The 16,585-nt window shown below is 44.3% G+C and overlaps 1 protein-coding gene and 1 long non-coding RNA gene across 8 annotated transcripts in view; one reads left to right on the forward strand and one right to left on the reverse strand.

Annotated features, from left to right (window-relative positions):
• RAD52 (RAD52 homolog, DNA repair protein) overlaps positions 1 to 9,158 on the reverse strand; it is a 68,279-nt gene extending 59,121 nt beyond the window's left edge. For 5 of the 7 annotated variants that reach the window (XM_066590939.1, XM_066590938.1, XM_066590937.1 and 2 more), the window contains exon 1: positions 9,076 to 9,158. The gene's annotated coding sequence lies outside the window, so the exon portion shown is untranslated. Of the gene's footprint in view, positions 1 to 5,640; positions 5,662 to 9,075 lie in introns of those variants that run through there. The other 2 variants (XM_066590935.1, XM_066590936.1) reach the window with 2 other exon arrangements.
• A 446-nt stretch (positions 9,159 to 9,604) lies between these two features.
• On the forward strand, positions 9,605 to 13,064 carry LOC136610556 (uncharacterized). Its single transcript, XR_010790103.1, has 4 exons — positions 9,605 to 10,160; positions 10,758 to 10,865; positions 11,144 to 11,319; positions 12,607 to 13,064. It is a non-coding gene; the product is annotated as an uncharacterized lncRNA (long non-coding RNA).
• The last annotated feature ends 3,521 nt before the right edge of the window (positions 13,065 to 16,585 follow it).

Genomic DNA, 16,585 nt, shown 5'->3' on the forward strand with positions numbered 1-16,585 from the left:
AATCGGCAAGAACGGTGTAATTATCGGTTCTAGAGCTTCGAGCATTAGGAGTTTTCTTCAGAACTCTTGAGGTGTTACCCAGAACTCTCACAAAATCGCAGGATTTCCCAAATATTTATCTACACATAACTGAAACTTTTCGATCCGGCATCTGAAAATCAGCGAGAACATTGTAAATATGGGTTCTACAGCTTCGAGCATTAAGAATTTTTTTCAGAACTCTTGAGGTGCTACCCAGAACTCTTATAAAATCGTGGGATTTCCCCATAAATATTTTACACATAATACGGTAACTGTAATTTTTTGATCCGGCATCTAAAAAATCAGCGAGAACATTGTAAATATTGGTTCTAGAACTTCGAGCATTAAGAGTTTTCTTCAGAACTCTTGAGGTGCTACCCAGAACTGTTATAAAGTCGCGGGATTTCCCCCCAAAATTTTTTTACACATAACTGAAATTTTTCGATCTGACATCTAAAAATCAGTAAGAACGTTGTAAATATGGGTTCAAGAGCTTCGAGCATTAAGAGTTTTCTTCAGAACTCTTGAGGTGCTACCCAGAACTCTTATAAAATTGCGGTATTTCCCCCCAAATTTTTCACACATAATAACTGAAATTTTTTGATCCGGCATCTAAAAATCAGCGAGAACATTGTAAATATTGGTTCTAGAGCTTCGAGCATTAAGAGTTTTCTTCAGAACTCTTGAGGTGCTACCCAGAACTCTTATAAAATCGCGGGATTTCCCCAAAATTGTTTACACATAACTGAAATTTTTTGATCTGGCAGCTGAAAATCAGCAAGAACGTTGTAACTATGGGTTCTAGAATTTCGAGCATTCAGAGTTTTCTTCAGAACTCTTGAGGTGATACCCAGAACTCTTATAAAATCGCAGGATTTCTCAAAAATTTATTTACACATAACTGAAATTTTTCGATCTGGCATCTGAAAATCAGCAAGAACGTTGTAACTATGGGTTCTAGAGCTTCGAGCATTCAGAGTTTTCTTCAGAACTCTTAAGGTGCTACCCAGAACTCTTATAAAATCGCGGGATTTCCCAAAAATTTATTTACACATAATAACTGAAATTTTTTGATCCAGCATCTAAAAAACAGCGAGAACATTGTAAATATGGGTTCTAGAGATTCGAGCATTAAGAGATTTCTTCAGAACTCTTGAGGTGATACCCAGAACTCTAATAAAATCACGGGATTTCCCCAAAAATTTATTTATACATAACTGAAATTTTTCTGATCCGGCATCTAAAAATCAGCAAGAACATTGTAAATATGGGTTCTAGAGTTTCGAGCATCAAGAGTTTTCTTCAGAACTCTTGAGGTGCTACCCAGAACTCTTATAAAATCGTGGGATTTCCCCCCAATTTTTTTACACATGATTCAAAAATTTCAGTTATTATGTGTAAAAAAAATTTTGGGAAATCCCGCGATTTTATAAGAGTTCTTGGTAGCACCTCAAGAGTTCTGAAGAAAACTCTTAATGCTCGAAACTGTAGAACCCATATTTACAATGTTCTCGCTGATTTTCAGATCCCGGATTGAAAAATTTCAGTTATGTGTACATTTTTTGGGGAAATCCTGCGATTTTATAAGATTTCTTGGTAGCACCTCAAAAGTTCTGAAGAAAACTCTTAATGCTCGAAGCTCTAGAACCAATATTTACAATGTTCTCACTGATTTTTAGATGCCGGATCAAAAAATTTCAGTTATTATGTGTAAAAAATTTGGGGGGAAATACCGCAATTTTATAAGAGTTCTGGGTAGCACCTCAAGAGTTCTAAAGAAAACTCTTAATGCTCAAAACTCTAGAACCCATATTTACAAAGTTCTCACTGATTTAGTAATATCATTTTTGGAAGTTAGCACCCCAGAGATACATTTGTTGATTTTTTTGCTTAATTCGCTAGAACTATTTTTAAAATTAATTGGAAACTCTAGAACTCTCTGGGGTGCATCCAGAACTTATGAAAAAATTAACTTTTTTGAAAGATGGGGTGCTCGGAATTGGATGGGTGGTCTAAGATACACCTCTCCTGGTTCGGATGAATTAGCTAAAGATCAATATCCTCCCCAGAATCCTTTACATATTTCACAGTCCCATGCAACCTCCCCAGACGATATTTCAGGCAACTACAGAAATCCATGGTGAGGTTCGTATGGAATGGTTCCTCCGAATAAGCTATAAGACCCTAATGCGACCTAAATCTGTGAGTGGAGCAGGACTACCAGATCTCGATCTATATCATAACGCTGCAATCGGGCGCTGCATACTAGATATGATACATCATGCTGCAGAGAGGACCTGGGTGACGCTGGAGATAGACCAGAACCAGTTTGATCTAGGGGGTTCTTTTTAGATCCCGGGCAGGGTGGACTGGAGGGGTTGGGAGCCACACCCCTCTCTCTGAGCCTGCTTCAGGCTTGGTACCGCTTCATGAGAGGCAGACAAGTGGTAACGATTTCTGGTCCCCCTACGCCATTAGTGGGGAACCCAGAAATCCCGGCCACAAGGTCTACAAGACATTTAACTTTTCTACCAAACAGCCCCTATCCACGGGTCCGAGACATTATGGGCCCGAGGGGTATACGTCCCTTGTTCGATTTAGGAGGGAGGCACAGACTGAAGCCGGGTGCTTGGATGCAGTACTTCCAGGTGAGGGACTACAAAGGATCTCTCAAAGCTCCAGAGCTGCTACTAGCAGATCTCACCCCATTCGAGAGACTCTGCGTCGCCAAGACCCACCTGCCCCATGTGATTTCTCTGCTGTATGGGTTGTTGATTAATGAGCGAGGGTCGCCTGAAATGGGAGACGAGATGGGAGAAGGCACTCGGGAGGCAATTCCCTGGAGAGCTCTGCACCAAGTTCTACAAGCTGTCAATTTTGGCTAAGGCTCAGGAACTAAATTACAAAATAGTGACGCAATGGTATAGATAACATCGGGAGAGCCGGCTGAAGTCACAGAGGGAGCGTGCTGTTGCAGCGGGAGGCCGGCTATCAGTGACCGCCGGCTCCCTCTGACGGATAGCGCGAGATCTGTCATGATCTTGCTCTATCCCTATGACATAAGGGTACATCATTTTGCGGGAAGTACCCCGCTCCCATGACATACCCTTACGTCATATGGAGGGAAGGGGTTAACTGCATGGTCAGTGCAGCAAGCCCCGGAGATTTTCCTGGCGTGCCACTCAAGGGGTAATAAATACTAAAATGTCCTCTGAGGCATGACATGGTAATAAAAAACTGCCACTCAAGGGGTTAAAGCAGAATGTTTTCATCAATATGCTCTCCACAGGGGCTCGCTGGAAGGCTCATATTTAAAGATGAGCAGGCACACTCGTTTAAGGCTGATGCTCGATCGAGCATCGGTCTCGTCGAGTGACTGATTACTCGACCGAGCACCATGAGGGGGGCGGTGAAGAGATCTCTCTCACTCCCCCCCCCCACCCCCGCAGGGTGCTCGGTCGAGTAATCAGTTACTCGACAAGACTGCCTTAACCCCTTGAGTGGCACGCCCGGAAATTTTCCAGGACCAGCTCCACTGACGATAGTGATATAGCCCTAGAAGATTTCCTGGCTATGTATCACTTTGGGAGCTGCAGAGCACAGTGCCACAAGCTGTGGCAGTGTGCTCTGCTTGCACAGACACACACAGAGCATTTCAGGATTTTGAAATAAGAAGCTGAGAGATAATGCCGATCTGCTGGCAATCTCCCGCTTTTAATTTTAAACTCCTGCACTGCTTTGTTTACAGTTGCCATAGAGACCATCCGCTTGTCAGAAGCAAGCCAATGATCTCTGTGGCAGGGAGAGCTGGTGCTTGGCTGTTAGAGGACAGCCAGATACCAGCTCTTACAGCAGAGATCAGAGAAAAAGCTCCGATCTCTGCCGTGTTAACCATTTAAATGCTGCAGTCTATGTGACTGCAGCATGTAAAGGGCTGACAGAGGGAGGGAGCTCCCTCTGTCAGAGGACAGCCAGGCACCAGCTCTTATAGCAGATATCAGAGAAAACCTCTGATCTCTGCTGTGTTAACTCTTTACATGCTGGAGTCTATGTGACTGCAGCATGTAAAGGGCTGTCACCATCGGACCCCCTTAATGTGATCAGGGGGTCCTGATGGGCCTCTGTGGAAGTCCCCTAAAGGGACCAAAAAAAAAGCAAAAAAATTATTTAAAAAATAAAAAACAAAAACACTTGTCTCCCTTTACTTTGTAAAAAATTAAAAATAAAATACACATGTGGTATCCCTGCGTCATAATGACACAGAGAAGGAAGTTAGTACATTATTTAACCCCTTAATGACACAACCCCTTTTTTTTCTTTTTTCCCCATTTCTTTTTTTCCTTCCCCTGTTCAAAAAATCATAACTCCTTTATTTATCCATCGACGTCGCTGTATGAGGAATTGTTTTTTGCGAGACGAGTTGGATTTTTCAATGGTGCTATTTAAAGTACCATATAATGTACTGAAAAACGTTTACAAAATTTTAAGTGGAGTAAAATGAAAAAAAAAAAAATATGACATTCCGCCATCTTTCAGTGCGTTTTGTTTCTACGGCACACAAACTACAACATAAACGACATGATAACTTATTCTACGGGTCGGTACGATTACTACAATACCAAACTTGTATAGTTTTTTTTTTGCTGTAGTACTTGTATTTTTTTTCAAAGACATTTAATTTTTAAAATTATTTTCTGCTGCATCTTCTGCGTGCAATAACTTTTTTATTTTTCCATCGACGTACTTAAGCAAGGGCTCACTTTTTGCGGGATGTCCTGTAGTTTACGTTAGTACTAACTTAGAATACATGAGACTTTTGATCGCTTTTTATTGCATTTTTCTGAGAGAGAGGGTGACAGAAAAAGTGTATTTGTGGCGTTCTTTATTTTATTTTTTTTTCGAACTATGCTCACTGTACGGGGTAAATAATGCATTATTTTGATAGATCGGACATTTACGGACACGGTGATACCAAATATATATTTTTCTTTTATGATTTAGATTTCTTATTATGGATATGGCAAAAGGAGGGTGATTTTAACTTTTATTACTTTTTTTTTTAAGTGTGAAAAAGAAAAAAATTATTACAATTTGGTATTGGCATAATCTTACTGGCCTGTAGAATTACTTTAATACATTATTTATACTGCTCAGAGAATGCAGTGGAAAATAAAAATAAAAAACATGCCCGAATTACAGATTTTGTTAATCTTGCCACTAGAAAAAATGGAATAAAAAACTATCACAATTTTACATGTTCCAAAAAAATTAGCTAAATGAAGACTGAAGTTCATCCCGCAAAAAACAAGGCCTTCTAGGGCTCTGGCAATGGGAAAATAAAATTAATACGGCTCTTGGAATGTGGTGACACAAAAGCAAACCTTTAAGAAAAAAAAAGTGTTTTAAATGTACAAAAATAGCAAAACCTAAGAAAAACTGTATAAACTTGGTATCGCCGGAATTGTGCTGACTAAGAGAATAATGCTATCACATTATTTATTCTGAACGCTGAACGCCGTAAAAATGAAATCCAAAAAACAAATGGCAGAATTTCTTTTTTTTCCCCCCAAATCTCCCTACAAATTTTTTTACAAAAGTTATGCAATACATTATACATACCCAAAAATGATGCCATCAAAAAGTATAACTTGTCCCGCAAAAAACAAGCCCTCGTATGGCTGTGTCAATAGAGAAATAAAAAAGTTATGGCTCTTGGAACGCAACTGCAAAATGAGTTGAAATTCAATGATTAGACCATTTAAAAAAACCTGCCCTGGTGGGCACGACAGGGTGGTAGGAAACCCGCCACTCAAGGGGTTAAATGAGCGTGCTCGCTCATCTCTACTCATATTATAAGATCACTTCTTATCCTTGTTATTCAGTATGTGGGGCTTGTGGCCGGTCCTCCAGGGAGATAAATTTAGATTTGAGTCGGTTATATACTTGTTTACCGTATAACCTGACCGGCTGATAATTTCACGGCTGGTGATCATATAATGTTTTGTTTGGTATGTAATTCGAGTTTACAATATGAAGCATTGCATTGTTTGCTACTCATGTAATGCAAGTTCAGATTTGCTCATGTATGTGGCGCTAAAATAAGGAAAACTTTAATAAACATATTTTGAAAGAATTTAATTCAAACTTATTACCTTCATCCATAAAGCTTTCCACAGCACTGCGCTGCCCTACATTGCCTCCCTCATCTCAATCCACCACCCAGCCCGCACCCTTCACTCTACTAATGAAATCAGACTGATTGCCCCTTTAATTCGAACCTCTCATTCAAGACTCCAAGACTTCTTCAGAGCAGCGCCTCTCCTCTGGAACTACCGCAAATTATCCGTGCAATCCCTGACGCACACAACTTCAGGCATGCTCTAAAAACGCACCTCTTCAGGGAGGCATACCATACCTCTGCCTGATAACACGCTCCCTGTCCTACTGACTGCACTACCTGCTAGCCGCCATCGACCGCCCCCCTGCGGTCACACGGCTGAAGTCTGACCATTGTCTATGTGTATAGCATCCCACGCTCGCCATACTGTGCACATCTCCAGCCCCTTTACCTTCTGTATTACCACATTACTTGTAATATGTAAGCTCGTTGGAGCAGGACCCTCACCCCTACTGTTTCCATCAATTGATTACTACATGTAACAGTGGCTTTTGTATCTTTGTTTTTTGTATCTGTTCTCCCGTTTTGTAAGCGCTGTGGAACATGTTGGCGCCCCATTACATAGAGGTATAATGTACACGCGCCCTATTACATAGAGGTATAATGTACATTTACTATATTATATAGGGGTTTAATATACATGTGCCGTATTATATAGAGGTATAATCTACATATACTATATTATTTAGAGGTATAATACATATACTACATTATATAGGGGTTTATTATACATGTGCCGTATTATATTGAGGTATAATCTATATACTACCGTGTTTCCCCGAAAATAAGACAGTGTCTTATATTAATTTTTGTTCAAAAAGGTTTAACTTTTTTACATGTATAGCTGCCTGGACACTATTTAAATTGACTTTTTTAATTAACTGTTAGCAGGGCTTAATTTTGGAGTAGGGCTTATATTTCAAGCATCCTCAAAAAGCCTGAAAAATCATTTTGCATCCTCAAAAATTCTGGAAAATTATGCTATGTCTTATTTTCAGGGAAACAGGGTATATTATTTAGAGGTATAATGTACGTATACTATATTATATTAGGGGTATAATATACATCTGCCGTATTATAAAGAGGTTTAATGTACATATATTATATAGGGGTATAATGTATATACTCTGGGGTAGATAAGGGACACACTGTATTATATAGGACTATAATATATATACTATGGGATGTAGGAGGTACACAGTATTATATAGGGATATAATGTATATATTATGGGGTGTAGGAGGTACACAGTGTTATATAGGAGCATAATGTTTATACTAAGGCGTGTAGGAAGTACACCCTGTATTATATAGGGGTATAATGTATATAGTATGAGGTACACATGGTAATATATAGGGGTATAATGTATATACTATGTGCTGTGTGAGGTACATGGTATTATATAGGAGTATACTGTATATACTTTGGGGTGTATGAGGTACACACAGTATTGTATAGGGTTATAATGTATCTAAGCAGCAATCCCCCAAAAAGTTAAACATCCTCAGAGGTAGAAAAGAAACTTGGCCTTTATTAATCGTAATAATGTATATACTATGGGGTGTATGAGGTGCACACTATAGTATATATGATATAGGGGTATATCGTATATACTATGGGGCGTAGGAAGTACGCTGTATTATATAGGGGTATAATGTATATACTATGGGGTGTAGGAGGTACACATGGTATTATATGGGGGTATAATATATATATACTATGGGATGTAGGAGGTACACTGTATTATATAGGAGTACAATATATATATATATATATATATATTATGGGATGTAGGAGGTACACTGTATTATATAGGAGTACAATATATATACTATGGGATGTAGGAGGTACATAGTACTATATAGGAGTACAATGTTTATACTATGGCATGTAGGAAGTACACACTGTATTATACAGGGGTATAATGTATATACTATGGGATGTAGGAGGTACACAGTATTATATAGGGGTATAATGCATCTAGTAGGAGGTACACATGGTGTTATATAGGGGTATAATGTATATAGCAGGAGGTAGACACTGTATTATATAGGAGTATAATGTATATAATAGGAGGTATGCATGGTGGTATATAGGGGTATAATGTATATAGTAGGAGGTACACACTGTATTATATAGGAGTATAATGTATATAATAGGAGGTATGCATGGTGGTATATAGGGGTATAATGTATATAGTAGGAGGTACACACTGTATTATATGGGGGTATAATGTATATAGTGGGAGGTACACATGGTGTTATATAGAGCATAATGTATATAGTAGGAGGTACACAGTGTTATATAGGAGTATAATGTATATAGTAGGAGGTACACACTATTATATAGGGGTATAATGTATATAGTAGTAGGTACACACTATTATATAGGAGTATAATGTATATAGTAGGAGGTACACACTATTATATAGGAGTATAATGTATATAGTAGGAGGTACACACTATTATATAGGGGTATAATGTATATAGTAGTAGGTACACACTATTATATAGGAGTATAGTGTATATAGTAGGAGGTACACATTATTATATAGGGGTATAATGTATATAGTAGGAGGTACACATGGTGTTATATAGGGCATAATGTATATAGTAGGAGGTACACAGTGTTATATAGGGGTATCATGTATATAGTAGGAGGTACACACTGTATTATATAGGGGTATAATGTATATAGTAGTAGGTACACACTATTATATAGGGGATAGTGTATATAATAGGAGGTACACATGGTGTTATATAGGTGTATAATGTATATAGCAGGAGGTACACACGGTGTTATATGGGGTATAATGTATATAGCAGGAGGTACACACTGTATTATATAGGGCTAAAATATATATAGTAGGTACACACGATATACAGCGACGGACAACCTTCCTGTCACGGACTCTCCTTTGCTTTTGCTTCCGCTCAGCCTTCCCGCCTTCCGCCGCCAGCCAATCAGCACGCATATTTCTATTTTCAGCCGCACTTAAGCAGCGCTGCTGATTAGAGCCACCTGATTGGCTCTTCGTCACCACGTCAGTACACCGCGTGCACGCGGATTGCTTTAAGCAGCCGTGCACTACACACTACACTTAAGCAGCATAGGGTTAGGTTTAGGGTTATAAACCTAACCCTAAACACTAACTCTAACCCCAACCCCGGGCTGCTTAAGTGTACTGTGTAGTGCACACGGCTGCTGAAGGCAATCCGCGTGCACGCTGTAGTCACGTGGTGCCGAAGAGCCAATCAGGTGGCTCTAATCAGCAGCGCTGCTTAAGTGCGGCTGAAAACAGAAATATGCAATCAGCACGGCCGCCCGCAGTGCACGCCGGGAGTTAGTTGGTGCGGCGACGTCTCAGTCAGTAATGATAATGAGCGGCGGTGACACTAGAGGGCGCTTAGCAGGTGAAGCTTCCTGTCGCCATCTTGGTGCTCCTGCTATGGGTATCCTGCGGCCCGCGGGCATATTACCAAAGGAGGCCTGAGTTCTGCTATGGGGCCGATTCAGCCAATCAGCTGGCTGGAATCGGCACCACGTGACACAGCGGCGTGCCCGCGCATTGCCGTGCACAGGATTGTGCTGCCTGAGTTCTCCTGTGCGGCCGATTCAGCCAACAGCGGCGTGCCCGCGCATTGCCGTGCACAGGATTGTGCTTTGCCCGCGCTTTCACATGCTCAGTGCCTTGCCATGCACTCGTGTGCACACAGGATTGTGCCTTGCCCGCGGTTTACATGCCACTCGTGTGTGTGCACAGACAGTTAGGTATTTTTTGTGCTTTTTGGCAGGTATTTTTTGTGCTTTTGCCAAAGGTGATTATTTCTTTGGCGCAAGTGGATTTGCCAGCGGAAGTTTTACATCTTTTGCGCACGTGGATTTGCCAGCGGAAGTTTTACATCTTTTGCGCAAGTGGATTTGCCAGCGGACGTTTTACACAGGACTACTAAAAGCCAAGGTAAGCTGCTGCATCTGCTCATTTAATTGCGCTCTTACTTCCCCTGCGCGCATTGGCGGAGAGGCGGCCAATTCTGCATGCCGCTGCATTGTCCACGAGCGCGATCCCCAGCATGCCGCTGCATTGTCGCCGCGATCCCCAGCATGCCGCTGCATTGTCGCCGCGATCCCCAGCATGCCGCTGCATTGTCGCCGCGATCCCCAGCATGCCGCTGCATTGTCGCCGCGATCCCCAGCATGTCGCTGCATGCATTGTCACCGCTGCATTGTCCACGAGCGCGATCCCCAGCATGCCACTGCATTGTCGCCGCGATCCCCAGCATGCCGCTGCATTGTCGCCGCGATCCCCAGCATGCCGCTGCATTGTCGCCGCGATCCCCAGCATGCCGCTGCATGCATTGTCGCCGCTGCATTGTCCACGAACACGATCCCCAGCATGCCGCTGCATTGCTACGTGTGGAGACGTGGTTACCTGAGATTTGTGCGCTGTGCGCTGCTACGTGTGGAGACAACACCCAAGATTTGTGCGCTACGTGTGGTGAGTACGTCACCTGAGATTTGCGCGACGCCACCTGACGCAACCTGTCTTTTTTTGCAGATTTGTGCGCCTTATTGCAAAATAACGTGTGGAGAGGATCCTGACGTTTGGACACGTTTCGAGAAGAATTTCGCTTCGCTCGGACACCATCTGACATCACTCAGCGAGGTAAGCTGCTGCATCTGCCCAAATTTTGATCGCGTGCATCTGCTGATAGGCGCATATTTGGCGCATATTTGCAGGTTTTCGCTTCCATCTGCTGATATGCGCATATTTGGCGCATATTTGCAGGTTTTCGCTTCCATCTGCTGATATGCGCATACTTGGCGCATATTCGCAGGTGTTCACTTGCATCTGCTGATATGCGCATATTTGCCGGTTTTCTCCTGCATCACCAGATATGTGCATTTTTGCTTGCATGTGGTGATATGCTCTCCGTTTTCCAGAGGACGACTGGTGTGGAGAGGAACCTGACATTTGGCTGCGTTTTGTACAACGTACGGAACCGGAGATTGGCGTTTTAGGTGCTGATCTCACATTTGCCACCCGCCTTTTGGAGAGGACGACTCTTCTGGAGAGGAATTTCGCTTCGCTAGGACATCACGTGACGTCACTCGGCGAGGTAAGCTGCTGCATCTGCCAAATTTTTCATTGCTTGCATCTGCTCATGTGTACATGCATGCGTGCCTGTATGCGTACATGCCTGTATGCGTACATGCATGCATGCCTTGTGCGTGCCTGCCTGTATGCGTACATGCATGCATGCCTTGTGCGTGCCTGCCTGTATGCGTGCATGCATGCCTTGTGCGTGCCTGCCTGTATGCGTACATGCATGCCATGTGCGTGCATGCGTGCCTTGTGCGTACAGGCATGCGTACGTGCCTTGTGCGTACAGGCATGCGTACGTGCCTTGTGCGTACAGGCATGCGTACGTGCCTTGTGCGTACAGGCATGCGTACGTGCCTTGTGCGTACAGGCATGCGTACGTGCCTTGTGCGTACAGGCATGCGTACGTGCCTTGTGCGTACAGGCATGCGTACGTGCCTTGTGCGTACAGGCATGCGTACGTGCCTTGTGCGTACAGGCATGCGTACGTGCCTTGTGCGTACAGGCATGCGTACGTGCCTTGTGCGTACAGGCATGCGTACGTGCCTTGTGCGTACAGGCATGCGTACGTGCCTTGTGCGTACAGGCATGCGTACGTGCCTTGTGCGTACAGGCATGCGTACGTGCCTTGTGCGTACAGGCATGCGTACGTGCCTGTATGCGTACAGGCACGCGTGCCTGTATGCGTACAGGCACGCGTGCCTTATGCGTACATGCCTGTATGCGTACATGCATGCATGCCTTGTGCGTGCCGGCCTGTATGCGTACATGCGTGCATGCATGCCATGTGCGTACAGGCATGCCTTGTGCGTACAGGCATGCCTTGTGCGTGCATGCCTGCATGCACGCGTACATGCATGCGTGCCTGCATGCACGCGTACATGCATGCGTGCGTGCATGCCTGTATGCGTACGTGCGTGCATGCCTTATCCTTGCATGCCTTATGCGTACATGCATGTATGTATGTATACATGCATGTATGCTCACCCACTTACTCAGCCACCCCCTCTCTCTCACACACACACACTTGCTGTGTTAAATTCGTCTTATTGGCCGAAAAAGACATTCCATTAGATTTGAGCATTTAATTCCTTTTTTTAGCACACGTACAGGTTCCATCCCAATACTGCACCTAATCTGCACTAACTGAACAAACCTTCGGAGAAACATACCAATTGTCCAAATAAGATGTCTTTATCTATTAAAGTAGGAGTGAAGAAAAGCAGGGACAGTGCAATAACTAGGAAAACCCACGGAATTAAGCCAACTGCAGGGATAATTTTTTTTCTCTTCCTCGTTATAGGTCAGCTGATACGTTTTGGTCAGAATCTTGCACTGTGGTAACCGTTTCCGCTGCTCGCAACCGCAGAGTTGAATCACCAGAGAGCCAGAAGTTCCCAGATGTTGGCTCCGGGGGATGCTTAAAAGCTGGAAATGGCCCATCAGCTGCTATGGAAATACATGATCAGGATCTGATGGAGCAGTACGATGCATGTGATGCTGCTCACTGTCCCTCGTTAGTCGGTTCACAGTTTATACACTAAGCTATTTATCCCCTTAGAGAACAAGCCTGTTTGCGCCTTAGTGACAGACCGAAAATTTGGAACTTTACATGTGTCACTTGACATATCATAAGTCCGTAAAGGTTTTGCATATCCAAGTGACTGACATTTTTTTCTTCCCCTTGTTGTACTTCTGTTAGGTAGTAAAAAAGGACTGTTAAAAGTTGTGTATATTTATTAAAATTGCTACTTTGCACAATTTTGAATTTTCATTTTTTCACATTGTCAAATGTCATAAAATAAGTGCGAACATTCTGTACAAATCTCTGCGAACATATAGATTTCCATCTGTTCACCTTATTCTGGATGCACGGTGTAAAACTTTTGTAAATTTATTTTTTCCATTTAGGAAACGTACAAATTTAACATTACTTTTCAGAATTTTGAGGAACACTTAGTTTTCCTCCACCAATCCAAGTTTGCAAAGGCTGCTAGGTGTCATAATTAAGGATGAGCGAGTATACTCGCTAAGGCACTACTCGTTCAAGTAATGTGCCTTAGACGAGTATCTCCCTGCTCGTCCATAAAGATTCGGGGACCGCTGCGGCTGACAGGTGAGTCGCAGGGGAGATAGAGAGAGATCTCCCCTCCGTTCCTCCCCGCGGCGGCCCCCGAATCTTTAAGGACGAGCAGGGAGATACTCGTTTAAGGCACATTACTCGAACGAGTAGTGCCTTAGTGAGTATACTCGCTCATCCTTAGGGCTCATGTCCACGGGCAAAATGTGATTTAGGATCCGCAGCGGATCTCCCGCGCGCGGATCCGCACCCCATAGGGATGCATTGACCACCCGCGGGTAGATAAATACCCGCGGATCGTCAATAAAAGGCATTTAAAAAAAAATGGAACATGAAAAAATCTGGACCATGCTCCATTTTCGTGCGGGTCTCCCGCGGGGTCGGCTCCCGCGGGCTTCTATTGAAGCCTATGGAAGCCGTCCGGATCCGCGGGAGACCTAAAATAGGAATTTAAAGCATTTACTCACCGCAGCGGACCGCGAAGCTCTTCTCTTCCTCACGGCCGCATCTCCCTTGCTTCGGCTCGGCGGATGTGCCCGGCGCATGCGCGCGGCACGTCGACGATGTGCCGCCGGCGTAAGGAATTCATCCGCCGGCCAAAAATGAAGATCCGGCCGTGAGGAACAGCTGACCTTCCCCGTCCGCTACGGACAGGTAAATGCTTTTAAATTCTTATTTTCAGCGCTCACGTCCGCGGGGCAGGAGGGACCCGCTGCAGATTCTACATGTAGAATCCGTAGCGGGCCCGATTTTCCCCGTGGACATGAGGCCTTAGTCATAATGATAGATACTTACAAATTACCACATTTTAAAAACTGCACCCCTTAATGTATTCTCTGAGAGGGTCAGGAGTATTTTGACCCCACATTTATTTTTAGGAATTAATGCAATTTAGGAGACCAAATAATATTTAATTTTTAGAAAAATGTCCTTTTCAAGACCTTTTTTTTTCTATATTGCACATCAAAAGGATTGAACCTCCGAAATGGATACCCCTATTTTGTCTCGTGTTCACAAGTATACACAGTGTGGCCCTAATGTTATGTCTGTATGCACCACTGGGCCCAAAAAGAAAGGAGTAGTCAGTGGCTTTCTGAACAGACTGTTACAATCGTGTGAGCAGATAAAGCAGAGGGCCCACACGATCGTGACTAAAGGAGTGGTAGTCTAGTAGTATACACGCACACAGGGAACACAGGAGAGTCACACAGTATCCAGGCAACCAAGCCTGTGCTACAGGGAGGATGACAGTGGCCCTACCTAAGCGGGGACATCAGCCGAGTAAGAGGGCGGCCCAGCGATCTTAAGAACTGGGCCCTAGCAGATCCGAGGAGCCACAGAACAGGAGTCATACACATGCCACATAACAGACACCGCCAACTGCATCAGGAGCAGGACAGGGCACACCACCAACTGCAATGTATAGTCAAAACACGACAGACTCCACCCAATTCAGATTTTATAATTTATTGCTAGTGTGGATGTTACAACAAGGTTCATTCCCTGATATAGACAAACGGCCGCTGTGTTTATAGGTCTTTTCTGTTTACTGCATTGCAGTAAAATATTGCGCAGTTTTTCAGGATCCTGCGTCATAATTCTTTTTTTTTTTTTTTTTAAACGTATTAAAAAAAAAAGGGAGTCACTGGGAAAAAAAAGTTCATAAAAAGAAGGGTTTCAAGATTGCTGAATGTCGAGGGTCTCTTCACTGTCCGCCAGCCTTCCCGTTCTCAAGGACGTCAGATCTGCAGGAAATGACGAGAAATCAGCACAACAGTCACATCCCACCATTATTACTGATTCCTAGATCCGCTCAACCCACTTACAATGACCACTACTCCCCCAACCAGATCAGAATAATTATACATGCATGCGTCTATGCATACATGCATGCGCCCGTCCATGCATGCGCCCGTCCATGCACACATGCGTCTATGCATGCCATATGCATACGTGCATGCCCCTATGCATGCACGCGCCTACGCATGCGCCTACGCATACACGCATGCGTCTAAGCATCTATACACGCATGCGTCTATGCATCTATACACGCATGCGTCTGCGTCTACGCACGCATGCGTCTACGCACGCATGCGTCTACGCACGCATGCGTCTACGCACGCATGCGCCTATGCGTCTACACACGCATGCGCCTATGCGTCTACACACGCATGCGCCTATGCGTCTACACACGCATGCGCCTATGCATCTACACACGCATGCGTCTGCATCTACGCACGCATGCGTCTACGCACGCATGCGCCTACGCACGCATGCGCCTACGCACGCATGCGCCTACGCACGCATGCGCCTACGCACGCATGCGCCTATGCGTCTACACACGCATGCGCCTATGCGTCTACACACGCATGCGCCTATGCGTCTACGCACGCATGCGCCTATGCGTCTACGCACGCATGCGCCTATGCGTCTACGCACGCATGCGCCTATGCGTCTACGCACGCATGCGCCTATGCGTCTACGCACGCATGCGCCTATGCGTCTACGCACGCATGCGCCTATGCGTCTACGCACGCATGCGCCTATGCGTCTACGCACGCATGCGCCTATGCGTCTACGCACGCATGCGCCTATGCGTCTACGCACGCATGCGCCTATGCGTCTACGCACGCATGCGCCTACGCACGCATGCGCCTATGCGTCTACGCACGCATGCGCCTACGCACGCATGCGTCTATACACGCATGCGTCTATGCATCTATACACGCATGCGTCTATGCATACACGCGTCCATGCATGCGCCTATGCATACATGCAGGCATCTATACATGCATGCATCTATACATACATGCATCTATACAGGCATGTATACAGGCATGCATGCATCTATACATACATGTATAGTCATGCATGCATCTATACAGATGCATTCATAAATACATGCATGTACACACGCATGCCTGCATGTACATATGAGCAGATGCAAGCAATGAAAAATTTGGCAGATGCAGCAGCTTACCTCGCCGAGTGACGTCAGGTGGTGTCCTAGCAAAGCGAAATTCCTCTCCAGAAGAGTCGTCCTCTCCAAAAGGCGGGTGGCAAATGTGAGATCAGCACCTAAAACGCCAATCTCCGGTTCCGTACGTTGTACAAAACGCAGCCAAATGTCAGGTTCCTCTCCACACGAGTCGTCCTGTGGAAAACGGAGAGCATATCACCACATGCAAGCAAAAATGCACAT

The sequence above is a fragment of the Eleutherodactylus coqui genome, chromosome 2, assembly GCF_035609145.1.
Source record: "Eleutherodactylus coqui strain aEleCoq1 chromosome 2, aEleCoq1.hap1, whole genome shotgun sequence".
NCBI classification, from domain to species: Eukaryota; Metazoa; Chordata; class Amphibia; order Anura; family Eleutherodactylidae; genus Eleutherodactylus; species Eleutherodactylus coqui.